Consider the following 15,703-nt stretch of genomic DNA (forward strand, 5'->3'; position numbering starts at 1 on the left):
TCAAGCTTTTTGTGGAGGTTTTCTGGCTGCTTTACAGGTAGTTCTCTTCATTCTCCTCACTGTGTCTTCATATGGTAGAAATAACTAGGTATCTTTTGGGCTATTTCTAAGAGCATTAATACCATTCATGTAGGCTCCATCCTTAGGCTCACTTCACTGGGAAACTATGAGCAAGTCATACTCTGATTTGAACATGAGAGACATTTTTTTTCTTTCTTCAGTCATAATCCTATTTTAAAAGGATCTATAGATCAATAATAATCCATAGTAAAATTTCTAGGATGAATTCAGCTGTTAGATCTTCAACAAATACCTGAAATTATGTAAATTTCCTTTCATGGTTAACAAAATGAGGGTAACAATAATCTGAAAAGTTATTAAAACACAACTAATTCTAAAGTAGTTTAAATTTAGAACTTATCTTAATCCCTTCAGATCACCATATAAAATATGATTGACTGAGGTTCTTTCTTTTTGGTAATGGCTTATTTTTATTCAGTTATGAAGATTGTGAAGTGCAAGATGTTCTTTCTTCCTCATATTATACTTCCTTTAGTTCCATCATGAGACTCCTACCATCTTCCTTTAGTTCCATCATGAGACTCCTACCATCATGGACTTGTTCTATGCTAATTACTTCCCAACCCTCTGTCTCCAAATACAACACATTAAGTTTATGGATTGAACCTTCGCATTTGTGGAGATAATTCAATCTATAATAGCTTTCAAAAGATATAGAGAAAACATACACTGTGAATATTCTCATATCCCAAAATGTAAGAACTAGAGTTCTCATAGGAAATTTAAATGAAATATTCAAAATTTTTATTTGTTCTAAGTATTATCTTCATACATATTTGTACATTTAGCCTCCCTCCTGTTTGAATATGCAGAAGATTAGAATGATGTAGAAAAGTAGAGAAGAGAATATGTTTGAGCCAAGAAATTTTCTTCATTTTTTTATTCTCTTTTAGATTTCAGAAGACAGATTGGGCATGCCTCACTTTACAAATCCCTCTGGAACCAGGGCATAAAGAACAACTACCTCCATTGCTTTTTTGGAATCTGCATGTATTTGTAAAACAGGTAGAGAGAAAGTGGAGCTGCACCTGCATAAAATTGAACTGTTTCTTATGTACCTGTGTATGCTGTGTACAGGGATAGCCAGTTGATGTCACCAGAAAGAGTGACTATCAGTCACTTCGAAAATTTTAAGCAGTAAGCCACACCAATGCTTTAAACATAGACATTCTCTCAAAAAGCAGACCTTCAAGTTGAGAAATTTAAAATACGTCCTAGTATAAAATTATATTTGGCAAGATTATAAGCCCCAAGAGAGCAAAGCTGAAATCATTATGCAACCAGCTAAGTGAACAATTTTCTGCCCTTTATTCAACCTTTGTAACCACGTTTTCCCCTTCTTCTCTGGGGAGATCATTTTCCATGATTAATGAGCAAAGCAGAAAAAGAAAAAGTGATGGAAGAAAGGGAAAAGAATAAACTTCCCACTTGTACGTTCACTTTGAAAGAGGCCCAATCCAGAAGAAGGAACCTTTAAATAAAAATCAGTTTCTTTACTATACTGGATCATTTATTCCTACATAAATTTTTGGAAATTGGAATAACTATAGGAGTTTTGATTATTGTTTTGTTGAATTACTACTTCAGTAACAGTAACAGTCAGTAACAGTCAGAATGGGCTATTTTACTCGTAGGAACAAAGATAATATTTTTCCCCTTCATGCGGACTTTATTCTAAATTTTGACTTACAAATATTGTACCATACTTCTAATACACTAGTGTCTCTTACTGCAAAAATATAGCAGTGTTAGGTACTGAAATATTTTATGCTTTGCATAAACTGGTTTTCAGTTGCTCCTGCTGTTCATATTCTCCAGGGAATTTGGTTGAACTTGACTGCTGACTTTCCAAAGAAGTCATCTTGAAGACCTTCTCATAAAAAAAGAACTACTGTCCAATTTTGTAAATTATTATCAAATTGATGTCTAATCACAATAAAGAAAACATTTTAAATTTAAAATGAACAACTAGAACTTATAGAGTGTCATCAATTTGTCATAGCGAAAATCTGGAACCAACCCAGATGCCCCTCAGGAGACGAATGGATCAGGAAAATGTGGTACATATACACAATGGAATGTTATGCCTCTATCACAAAGAATGACATTGCCCCATTTGTAAGGAAATGGAAGGACTTGGAAAAAATTATACTAAGTGAAGTGAGCCAAACCCAAAGAAACATGGACTCTATGGTCTCCCTTATTGGGAATAATTAGTACAGGTGTAGGCAAGTCATAGCAGAGCATCACAAGGCCCAATAGCTATACCCTTATGAACACCTAAGATGATGCTATGTGAAATGAACTCCATGTTATGGTGACAATTGTTATGTCACAGTTGTAACTACTTTCCACGTCCCATGTGTATCTGTAGCTTCTATTATTGATGATGTTCTTGTATCACCTTCCTGTGGTTGTACCTACACTATCTCTGTAATCTTATCTGAGTATATTTGAAACCGTGTATACTGGTATTGGAAGTAGGAAATTGAAAGGGAATATCAAAATTGAGAGACACAGGGTAAAAAAAGACAAACAACTACAAAAGCAGTACTTGCAAAACTGTTTGGTGTAAGTGAACTGAACACCTGAGGGGGGGAAGGGTAAGGGGGAGGGGGGAGGGAGGGATGAGGGACAAGGTAACAAACAGTACAAGAAATGTATCCAATGCCTAACGTATGAAACTGTAACCTCTTTGTACATCAGTTTGATAATAAAAATTTGAAAAAAAAGATGTATTTTAGATTAACTTTTAAAGGTGCACATGTTCAAGAATATTATGACTTTAGAGAAACAAAAAATTGGTGAATTAGGGAAGAAAACCTATTAATTCATATGTATTCTTTTCTTTTCTAAGGTATCTCTTTTGTGAGGCACCAGGAACACAAAATGTTACTGCCTGGTCAAGCTTACATAAAGTGAAATGGGTTGAGAATGTTTCACAGAAGGCCCAGTTAGTAAAGAGATATATTCCTCAAAGCATGCACATGGCAATGCATGCAAATCTCAGTTCTATTAATTTCAGAAGAAATCAGAATTGGGAAAAGTAGTTAGAACCAGTAAGATAAACTGAAGTTCTAACAAGCAGAAGTTAAACCAAGAAAAAAGAAATAAAAGTGAGAATGAGAAAAGAGAAAAAAGAAACAACAGTAAATATATGTATTAAATAATGCAAAATATTAACTATCCAAATGACACAAATATATCCACTGAAGTACATTTAATTCTGACTAATAAAACTACATTTGCATATAAATAATTAATAAAAATGATAGCTCTGAACAATTATCTGTATAATACTACTATGAAAAAATAAATGGACAAAAAGTAGATTTTTTCTATATAAATTTTCTTGATTTAGCTATGATTTTAAACTGGGAACAAATTAGAATTAGTTGAAATCTACAGTTGTCAGTCTCAGATTTATATATTTTAGTTATATATATATATATATGTATATATATCTTATCTCGAACCAACAGACTAAGACTAGATTTCTCAATCTTACCATGTATCCATTTACATATTTTCTGCGCTTATTTGTCTAATTCAATTCTTTCACAGCCTAATATGACTACAATTTTAAAAGGTAACAAAATATTTGCATTTTAAGTATTTATTTCAGAGGGATCTAATGAATTTGATTAAAATAGGAAGTTTCCTACACATTCTAAATATAGTAATGAACAAAGTGTATTATGTCATGAAGCTAATTGTCCACTTAAAGTTAGAAGCAGTCACCGTAAATATTGATATACAGATAAACATACATGTTGTATGGATATCAACTGAAGGAGAAAACTAATGCAGAAAAAGTAAAAGATACAACAATATTGTGGACATAATGTAGTGCCTACTGTTCAAATCAACAGTCTTTGAGCTACTCAAAGACAGGTACCTTACTCACCAGATTCTAAACCACAGAGGGAAGCAGGTATATGAAGAATATCATGAAGTGAATTTTGGGTCTATTAAGTTTTGTTGCTTGTAGATTTATCACTGAGATTTAAGAGTTTCTGGTTGACAAAAGTGATCTAAGCTAGGCATGTAAAGTGGTGATGAGCTACGGCATGCGTGTACATTCCAGTGGGAAAACGAGGCAGTTTGACAGCTGGAAACCAGTAAATATCTTCAACAGGAGCCTACTCCTAAATCTGAGTCCTAAATACTCCAGTACTAAAGTGTGGGGCTATTTACATGAGGAAAATCCAGCAAATCTTCTAAAGGAGTTTTGTAAATACAAATATTTAGACAAAACCTCCATAAAGAATGTTGACTGCAGAAAGGAGGAAAATGACTTTGAAATTGGTTCGATTTCAATTCAAAGTGTTTCAGAGGCAACCTAGTTTAATAACTAAGGATGTGTATTCTTCACAGCATGTCTGGCTCATCCCGGGGGAATCTCAGTTCTTTCTATTTTAAAACTATGGAGTATTGCCAGTGAAATTTAGGAGACATGATGTCTACTTACCTTCTGATAGTTTGACTCTAAAGACTTGTATGATAAGTATAATTAATCAGATGTAAATGTAGTCAGTCAGAATGCATCATACCTACTAAGAGATTTCATGCCCACATGCTAGTAACAGTAGATAGTTTTGTATACATAGATATACATCACCTTCCTCTCAAGCCTGTAATTCTAGTTGTGAGGGATGCTGAGGTCCAGATGACGGAGAGTCAACGCCAACTCTGATAGAAAAGTCCCCGACTTCCTTTTTGAGCACCCGTGGTAGCTGTGATGGTGCGCAGAAAGTATGATTGGACGATCTGTGCATTTGGAAAGGGGCTGATGACAGTAGAATACTGCTGGCTTGTGTTTGCCATCTTATATTTGTTTTCCTGTGTTTAAGCAGCAAAAATACCATATTCTGAATGTTTTGCATTCTGTAGTGACTCTGTCTGAAGACATTTTATGAGTCAGTCTTTGTGTGCCTGATCTTAACTGCATCCCAATATCCTCTACTTCATCCCTGTGCCCTTTGTCAAAACCCCCAAGTTAACATGTTCTCTCTTAGCAACTAAAAGCAGTAGGCTGAGAAGCTCTCTGAGGTCCCCACTCACCGCTCTTGAACATGCGTTCACAGTATCAGCTCCATGGAACAAACATCCACCATACAAAACCCACCAAGAAAAATCCAAGCTGGTGGTATGCCTCAGATAAACCAAGCAATTTCAACAGGCTGACTTCAAACCTTTGTTTCAAGAAAAGAAAAAAAACGTTCTTTCAAGTACACTTGAAAGTACACTAGTGAAATACCAAGCAACAGGTGGATACATAGTGAACATATGATAGACAGATGATGATGGTGATGATGATGATGATGATGATGATAATGATAGATAGATAGATAGATAGATACATACATACATACATACATACATACATACATAGACACATAGAGAGATAGATGAATTTGATTTATTTTGTTTGCAAGAGAAACATAATAGCACATTCATATGTTTAGAAAATAGGATGTTTGATAATGGAGGGAAATTAGAATGGACAGAATCATAAATATAAAATCTAAAGCAAAAATAATTATTTCATCAAAGAAGAGAAAGGAACTAGAAGCACTGGGTCAAGGCTATCATCCTAGCAGTTAGGAAACAGAAAGAAGGACTAATATTTGAAGCCAGCCTTAGGGAAAAAGAACTTCAAAAGACTACATCTCATCCAGTGCCTGGACATAGGGTGAAATTTGCTATCTGTATTATGAGGAAAACACAAGTGGTTTTTGCCTGTCATCTCTCATATGATGAAGCACTGTGGGAGGTTTGCAGCCCACCTGGGCACAGCACAAAGTGAGACCCTGAGACCCTGCTTCAAAAATATCCATTGCAAAATGCTGCTGTAGATATAGATCAAACATAGGAACACCTGACTAGCAAGTATGAAGACCTGAATTCAATCCTCAGTATAACCAAAAGAAGGGGCAGACAGAAGGAAGGAGAAGGAGCATGAAGAAAAAAAGGAAGAGGAAGCAGAAAAGGACTTCCTATGAAATGCATCCAGTCAGGAATATGCAGTTTTTACTTTCCCAGTTTTGTGTATACAGAGGGTTGAGTTTCAATGAATGTCTCATTCAAACTTGCCATAAAGTTGCAGTTTATTTTGGCTCTGGCAAAAACCAATTAGCTGTTACAGATGGCCACCCAGATCACCAGATGAGTGTAGGATGAACTATTCATGACAAATAGTATTATCAAGTCCTCTTTCTTGAGGACAAGTTTATCTTGAGAACATGCAGTAAATTGTCTCAGCCTGGCTTATACAACAGTGTGATTCTTTCCTGTCTGTGCAGTCTGCTTAGCAAATTGTATTTTGATTTATTGCTTATTTAATAATTAAAGTGTTTTCATTTTCTGTTTGTGGAGATGTACTCTGGAGAGACATGGAAAGTTTTATTTGATTATATTTACTTACAAGCATCCAGTGACTTTTGTAGATTGTAGGAGATTGGGTTATTTAGGAGCACAGGTGGTTCGTATTTCTAATAGGACAGAAAGTATAGTGCATGGCTAGCAATGAAGACATGCAAATGAAAAAACACTTGTGACTATTTCTAATTGGAAAAAGTAGAGAAATAATACCACCATGAAAAAATATCCTTCTATTAAAGACATAATGTGGTAGTGATTTGGACATAGTCTTGATAGCAACAAGAAGCTAAGATTGTAAACTGCTACCTGGCAGAGGGCAGGGGGGTAGTTGGATCTCAGAAATCTCATAATATAAATATTTTTGCTCCAAATATTTTAAGGCATACTAGCTCTTTTAAAACCATTCTGGAGAAATAACTGGGCTATATTTAGATGATAAACATTGAAAGACAATGAATGTAAAGAGAATTGAGATTTCCAAGCAAATGAATGATGGTTGTGAATGAATTGTTGAATTCGAACTGCTAAAAGTGAATCACTTCCTTAAATATTATTTTATATCATCATACCCATATAGCTATTGAGCCTTTGTGATCTGCTTCTATGAATATCTTCCTTTGGTCTCATTACTTGACTGTCTAGAAACTTGTATAATTTATCATACCTCAGTGTATTTTTTTTCATTCAGTGTTACCTATAACCACAAATAAAGGAAACAATGCAACCTATGTTTCTTTGAGTCTGGCTTACTTCATGTAAGATTTTTTTGCAAGTCTTTTCATCTCTTTATGAATGATGCAATAAGACTCTTTCTGATGGAAGAGTAGAATTCCATTGTGTATATATACCACAATTTCTTGATCCATTCATCAACTGAGGGGCATCTGGGCTGATTCCACAACTTGGCTATAGTAAACAATGTTGCAATGAACATGGTTGTGCCAATTATTTTAGTGGGTGGCAAATCTAGACAGTATGTAAAAAATGAAATATATAATTCTTGGGTAGGGACTTGATGGAAAAACTGGGAGAGGGGAAGGTTAACATAGTTCTTAAAAAAAATTCATTACCTGACTTCTGTAACTGTAACCCATTGTAAATCATCTCTACAATAAAGTATATTAAAAATGAACCATTTAGTTAGTTAAGATGCTTTATTAATTGCATGGTAAAACTAGACAATGGGATAAATTACACATAGCAAAATGCCCCTTATAGAAGTGTAAATTCAGGATAAGTTCTGTAACTACTTTGGACCGTAGCTTTTAACTTTTACTCTGGTAAGCACTTAATTTTAGTACTGAACAGATGGTTTGGCATCAGAATTTCTGGGATGCATAGTCCTTACACCATCCTTAAAATCCCCAAATCCTTTCTATTTATCAAAAACCTGAGAATGTGTGAGATCTCTTCCATGGATAGTTGTTATAAGCCATGTTTTGAAATAACAAATATCATTCTTCCCATATCCCATTGGTTAGAACCTAGTCACATGACCACATTCATCTACTTGGATAGTTGGACAATTTACTCTCTTGCGTTTCCCAGCAAACAAAGAATAGAGCTTTGATGACCACATAACAGTCTACATGATACAGAACTTTCTGCATACTTTTTATAGTGACAATATTGTTTATATGCTGATATTTTCCTCTATCCTTTTAAGCACATTGAGGCCCATGACTTCTTCAAATTACAGCTTAAAGATTCAGAATCAAGCCTTAAAGTCTCTGGTGAAATTAGTAGGTGCTTAATGAATATGTAATTGAATGATTTATGGCAGCAGTATTTAGACTGTATTGTTTTCATTTGATATTTGTAGGTTATATGGGATTATGCTATACAATATTTCCAAATTTGTGCCGCAAAATAACATACATTAAGAAATAACTCATAACAATATATGTATGCAGAATGAGCTTGAGAGGGTTCTAATGTTCTGAGCTTTGCCAATGTGGTAACCCACATGTAAGAACAGCAGGATTAAAGCCAGCATTGGGCTATAGAAAGCAGATATTACTAAGCACCTACAATGCCCTGCAGTCAGTTATCCACCAACAAAATAGATCTTGTCCTCAAGAGTAAAAGTTTTGATAATGGTTCAAATGGAATATTTCACTTCCTTGTTTGGTTATTTTCTTGAAATGAAGATCAATTTGATTTATCAGCAATTGAACAGTAATGTATTTCTTGTGTTTAGGGCTTATGAACTAAAAGTTGTACATGCTGTTTGTATTTCTATTTCCAGGAATTTTAGGCTTAGGATTTAATGTAAAGTGCAACAGTAAATATATTAGCATAAAATTATTCCCAGTTGTAGAAAGTAGACAGGTGCACTTAGCTCCCTCTGTTGTAAATAAGAATTGATTTAACCTATTGACTGATTAATGTGGCAAGGGGATGGTTAAAATACCTCAGTGTGGATGCACCAATATAAGATAACCGTAAAGAAAATATGGACATTTTACCTTTTCCATTATATGTTTTGGCTAATTTATTTTGATTTGAATACAGCTCTCATTTCTTTACATTCAATGGGTGTAGTTTATTTGAGTAATGATTCAGGAAACCCTGGCAGGAACAAGGATCTGGTTGAGACAAGGAAACAGAGCCAACATAAAGGGCATCATCAAGCAAAATCCTGTTGTGGGTAATTGAACCTTAATCTTAATCTTGTGAACGCTGAGAGCACATATAAAATAACAACTTTGTGTTAACCCTCTCACAGAAGGGAGCTGAAATATTTGTACACCAATTCCTGTCAGTTATTGATTGAGGTTCCTCATAGGAATCCCTACCTTAGCACATCTGGTTGGCAGTGTGTACAGAAAATTCAGCTCTACTATCCAGAGAAAATTCCCAGGTAAAATTACCAAATGCTAGCATTTGGAAGTGTAAGAAATTAGAGAGCATTAGCTATATTATTAATCACAAAACTTGACAATCTGGATATCCTGATGAGATTTTTAGGCACACTACTACGGTGGTTTGAGTTTTGTCATTTCTCATTTCTACTTGGGTGATAGAATTTTGCTATCACATATACCTTAAAAAGTTTTGATTGCAAATGTCTCACATATTATCTTAATGCTAAAAATAACCCTAGAAACCTTTTGAGAACTCAAAGTGAATTTGTACTTCATAAACATGCTGAGATAGTCTGCTGCTTATTTAATTGAAATGAAAACATACAGAAAAAATTGTTAATGTCAATAATAGAGAATTACTTCACATTTTCTACTCCTTGTTTTGTTAGTTTATTAGGAACTTTAAAGAGTTTTTGAAAAGCAAATGGTTCTGATGTCATAATATGCTAATTTTAGTGAAATACATACAATTAATCCTTATGTAAGGGAAAGAAAATTGGGCCAAATATTTTTTCAGGCATTGTTCTGGTATTTTATTTTTTCATATTTATTGGTATTATAATAGAATTATGTGATATTATACTGGTATTATAAGTCAAGTAAAGAGTACATTTCTTTACGGCCCTTTGCTAGCTGTGTCTTGAGTTTCTCCCTCCCATCCCTCACAGACAAGATGAAGATAGTTCATTTTCAACATTAGAAAGACTTCATGAAAGTTTACCACCTATTTTCAAAATTTTATTATTTACCATACCTGTATTTATCCAAAAGTTACTAATGCCTATAGCATGATTGGTTTGTGCATATTTGCAGTACTAGCAGAGACAGAGCCTAGACATTTCTTTAACCAGAGTTAATGCAAACACAAGTATTTACATGAGTTATATGAGATGTGATACTTTTTGAAGGGTTTTAAAAAGAATGTGCCAAGCTGGTCGCCAGTGTCTCACGTCCATAATACTAGGTACTCAGGAGGCTGAGATCTGATGATAACCTTCAGAGCCAGCCCATGCAGGAAAATCTGTGGGACTGTTATCTCCAATTAACCAGAGGAAACCGGAAGTGGTGCTCTGCCTCAAGTGACAGAGCGCTATTTTTGAGCTGAAGAGCTAAGAGACAGTGCCCAGTCCCAGACAGTGTCCAGTCCCAGAGTTCAAGCCCCATGACTGACAGAAATAAATAATAATAATTATATTCCAGATAAGCTATTTAAATTGTGGTAGTGTATAAAGGAATAGAGACCAGATTTTTTGCTGCCAAAATGAAAAAAAGACTGTCCACAACAGTAGCCTTTTCCACCTGAGTTTTCCACTTTCAAAAGAAGTTTACTAAGAAATTAGGATGGTGAATGAAAATAGATTACTTAATTTTGACTTCTAAACTTAACTTTGGTTCAAAGATGTAATAAATGAAACCAATGTTATCCTATGGTAATCTGTAGCACTTATTACAGCAATGAAGACATAGAGATAATAATGTGCATCATAATAGTACATTTAAAACTACAAAATATCAATTTTAAAATTTAACAACATTGAGAAATACATTGACGAGAAACATTCTTTTTGCAAGAGAATGAAATGACAACCTCATTGATATGCTCCAACCCAAACAGATTGGAGTAAGTGCCTCTATATATTGAGCACAGATGCTTTCTCCAGAGTTAATGCACAATGTATTATTACTTCATAAAAAAGGCAATAGATCATTTCTTCTGATATATTTGCATAGGGATTCCCAATGAACTTTGCCTCAGCAGGTTAACTCCATTCCATTAACAAATGTAGCAAGAAATAGGGAATCAGGTTAGAGCTCATCCCTCTGCATGACCCAGTGTCAGAATTTATTTTGAACAGCTTCTATCAGATTCTATTAAGAGAAGCATCCAGTGACCATTGCAAAAAGAAGGGGGGGGGGGAGAGATGGGGGAGGAGGGAGGGAAGGAGGGTGAGAGAGTCCACTTCTTAAAACAATGTGGCAGATTTCTAAGTTAAAATAACAATTTCCATGGCTATTTATGAAAAATACTTATGTGATGTCATTCCACTGGTTTAAAATGTACATGAATTCTATTAATTTTCTCATTTGTATTCTATATAGTCGACCCTCCACACCCATGCTTTCTGCGTGGAATGATTCAATCAACTCTGTATCAAATATACTGGAAAACAAAATTTGTATCTGTCCTCAACATGTGGAATTTTTTTCTATTCCCTAAACAATGGAGCATAACAACTATGTACATCCTATTTGTATTATGTTAGTGTTGCAAGTACTGTAAGCATGGAAATATATATAGACATTGTACCCTTGGAATCAATCTATCATGTATTTTGAGGGGTGAATTATGTGAACAAAATAATTAAAAATGATAAAAATTATTATACAGACACTTTGAAGGTATTATATGTATAATAAGGTTTGGTAAAAGGGCTACAAAGGAGAAAATTCATTTAAAGTTATCTAAATTCCAACTTGTCATAGAAAGATAGATATGTTACATACGAAGAATAGCAGTAATATGATATATAATTACAAACATGATGCCTACAAATTAAGAAAAGTACATAGTAGAGAGCGAAATGTAGAAGTAATAGCTTCAAGAAATAATTAACTTTTATTCATTTAATATTTTTGACTATATGTTATATTCATAGGATATAAATAAAACTAGATAAACAGTGTCACTTGTAGTAAATATGATATCAATAGTACTATGATATTTTTCAAATGCATTACAATTGGTAAGTGTTGCAAAAGTAATGTTGGTATAAATAAATTTTGGTAGTAACACAGTTTCACTGGAGGGGCAAAGCTACAATTACTTTTCAACAATTTACATTTAACATAGATACCTTTCCCCCCTTAATGTTTGCTCTTTTCAATATGGTGTCATGAATCATTTCATAATTGATAACCATCTTAATATTTTGTTTATTTCCTATACTCTTCATTGTTTTCTTCATATTATCTTCAAATATATAAGGATCAGAATGCTGCCTAATCTCAGAGATGGCTTTATCTGAGAAAATTACATAGAATAAGAATGAAGAGAAAGAGGTGTTAATTTAGACTTGCTGGCTTTCTCTGAAAAAGTGTATTGAAAGCTATATTTATTTGTTTGCATGCTAATTTATCCCCAAATTATCAACCAAAATAAAAGTGTTAATTAAATAGTAAAATTCAGTAAACTGCCTTGATATAATGACTGAATGCTGCCTAATGAGCTTTCATTTCTTTTGTTTATATTAATAATGCCTACTATTTTTCAAAATATTATTAAAGAACAAAGAAGTCAGATAATTCATTTTATTTATGAAATAATGTTTATTTTAGTAAGTAAAAATAAAGGGTTTATAGGCAGAAAATCATGTTCCTTAGGTATTGGAACAGTACCAAGGGAAAGTGGATGTATTCCAAAATTAATACTTGTATGATAATTCCATCACATCAGGACATCCTAAGTATGTATTTTGGTAAATTAGAGGATTTGGCTCTTAAACCTGAGAGTTAATGTTGTGATGACAAATAATAGACCTCCAATCACTAAGATCCCGTAGAGAAATCATTTTCTTCATATTTTTCCTTGAGTAAGGATACCAAAGTAAGATTATTTTATTTAATCATACAATTGAATTATGAATTGTGTAACATGGTGGTTTTGGACAGGGTTAAAGATGCACAATTTACACCATAACAGTTTCAGAAATTGGTCTGTAACTATTCATTTCAATTTAGCTGCCATTTAGAGAATCATGCCAGCCACTCTAGGAATATGCCTGAGAAACCTTTACTGAATTTAGCACTTAGTAATTAGATTGTGTTATTAGAAGAGAGCTAAGTTTCAGTCATTGAAATTTAACACACTTTTGAAACCCCTCGCTGAGTGTACTTCATTCTATTCCCATGGAAACATGCTCCTTCCTTGGCAAATAACCTGTAAGTAGCTTTTGAAAAGTGAATGTAGGGTTTTCAGCCTTTAACACAATATATTTCAGTGTGATGTTTTCCCTATCCTGAAAATTATTATATTGTAACTAGTAACAATTTATATTTATATAAAAATAATTCCAATAAAACTAATTTTAAATGAATAATTGGTATATTGTATGCAAAATATAATACAATTATTAGCTAGATTGTAATAAGCAAGTGTCACCTCTGTGGGACTACTTTCGAGTGATAACTCAAATGTATAAAATATAGTCTTCAATATCCAACAATGATTATAAAGTACAGTCACTAAAAAGTAGACTAACTTAAAAATAAAAATGATCATATTAAATAAAAATGTAAACATCCTTATTAGAGAGATATAGTCAGATTTTAGAAAAGTTCAATATCCACTTGCAAAGTGGGTCAGTTTATTAATCTGAAATGTTGGCACCCTTAATAATAGTTATATAAACTCAATAATAATAGTACATGAAGAAACAGAAAAAAATCAAAATTACATTCAGATACTTTAATACCTCCACACACTTTATCAGAAAATGGATGAAAATCTGAAGGGACATAGAAAAGATGAGTATCTTCTTGCTCAACTGAATAGGCTGTGTCTTTCTATCCAGCATATCCAAGAGTCTCTCAGATTTATTTTAAAATTTACATATACATGAAGAATCATATATGAAATCAATATATTTAATGTCACCTGGCATATGAATCTGTGTATGTGAATATGGATATATGTATGTAAAGCATCTACCTTTAAACATTAACTATTCTCATTCTCTTAAATGTACGGAAACAAATAAAGAGCAGATATAAGTTAGCATACATAGTCTGTAGGGCCAAATTCAACAGCCCACCATTTCCTTCTTAACCTAGAGTATTACCTTAGTGTCAGGTTGCTAATTACATAATTCAACCCCTGAAGCAGAGAATTGTGAAAGCTGCTGAAATCTTTTAACCTACAAAATACATTTGGTAGAGACAGAACTTTGGAACTGGTTAGAATATACAGTATATAATGATTAAAATTACTGTATTTTCCCCTTTTAATTGCTGCTTTATATCACATGTGCATTTTTGGCAGTACCATACAGTCAGAAATATTTATTTTGCCTTCACTAACATGTAAATAAGCAAAGAAATATGTATATCAATGGAATTTAGTGAATATAAAAATACCTCCCTCTCATTTATATTTGAATATATGTCAGAAAGGTGCTGCTATATAAAAGCACTGCTACTAATTATTCTTTAATTCTATGCTCTAGGAAAAATGCATTCATAGTTCCTAATTAAATTTATGAAAGATATAGTATACAAATCACAATTATGTAATAAGGAAAGTATAAGTTAAGATATTTGGAAGAGAAGGGTGTAAAACTGAATCACACTTGCAGTTGTGTTATTCACAATGCAAACACAATAATCCTGAGGTGTTCTAGTCTACTGATATCTTTAGACCTCTCCATAATTTCCTCATTCAAAGAAAACACATTAATAGAGAATTTTTACTTCCTGATTTTTTTTCAAATTTGTGATTTATGCCAAGTGTGAAGTTATTTAATAAAAGTAACCATAGTTCATGTATTGTAATAGTCAAGGTGGGTTGTTCAAGGACATTTCTGATCTACAGTAATATTAGTTTCAATGTGAATTACTCTCCTAAAAAAGTTAGCAGAGGTTAAGTTGATGGCTATTGGTGGAGTTTAGAAGTATGGTTTGTATATTCCTCATCACAGTTGTGGAGGAGGAAAGAGTGACATTATAGACCCATAGTTCAAAGATACTCATTTGCATCCAAAATGAAAGAAAAATATTCATTCATACCACTTAATATTCATATAAATTTAAGTTACAAAATCACACTTTCTTTACCCCAGTTATGCAGAAACCTCCAATAATGATAGAGGATCATGTCATATAATTTAGTTTGCATTGTGTTTTGCTTTGTGCTAAAGCACAGATTTATTTTTAATTTCCATGGCCTACTACAAATTATCATATGATTTTCAATGTCAATTTTGCAACTGTTAATCTTCTAACTGTAATGTGGTACCTACTTATTCTAGAAAGTACAGCCTATGCTAACAAATAGTTTGTCCTCATAATCTACTCAGTTCCCAAAGCCACACTTCTTAACATTATGTTTTTTCTTGGGGCTTGTGTCTCATGGCCCAAGTACTGTCCCTGCCTTCTTTTTGCTCAAGGCTAGCACTCTACCTCTTAAGCCACTTCTGTTTTTTTCTGTTTATTTAGTGCTAAGGAATCAAACCTAGGGGTTCATGTATGCGAGGCAAGCACTCTACTGCTAAGCTACATCCCCAGCTCAACATTATCATTTGTTTAGAGATAATATTTTATTTTATTGTAAACGTGTTATACAGAGGGGTTACAGTTATATGAGTAAGGTAATGATT

The sequence above is a fragment of the Perognathus longimembris genome, chromosome 3, assembly GCF_023159225.1.
Source record: "Perognathus longimembris pacificus isolate PPM17 chromosome 3, ASM2315922v1, whole genome shotgun sequence".
Lineage (NCBI taxonomy): Eukaryota > Metazoa > Chordata > Mammalia > Rodentia > Heteromyidae > Perognathus > Perognathus longimembris.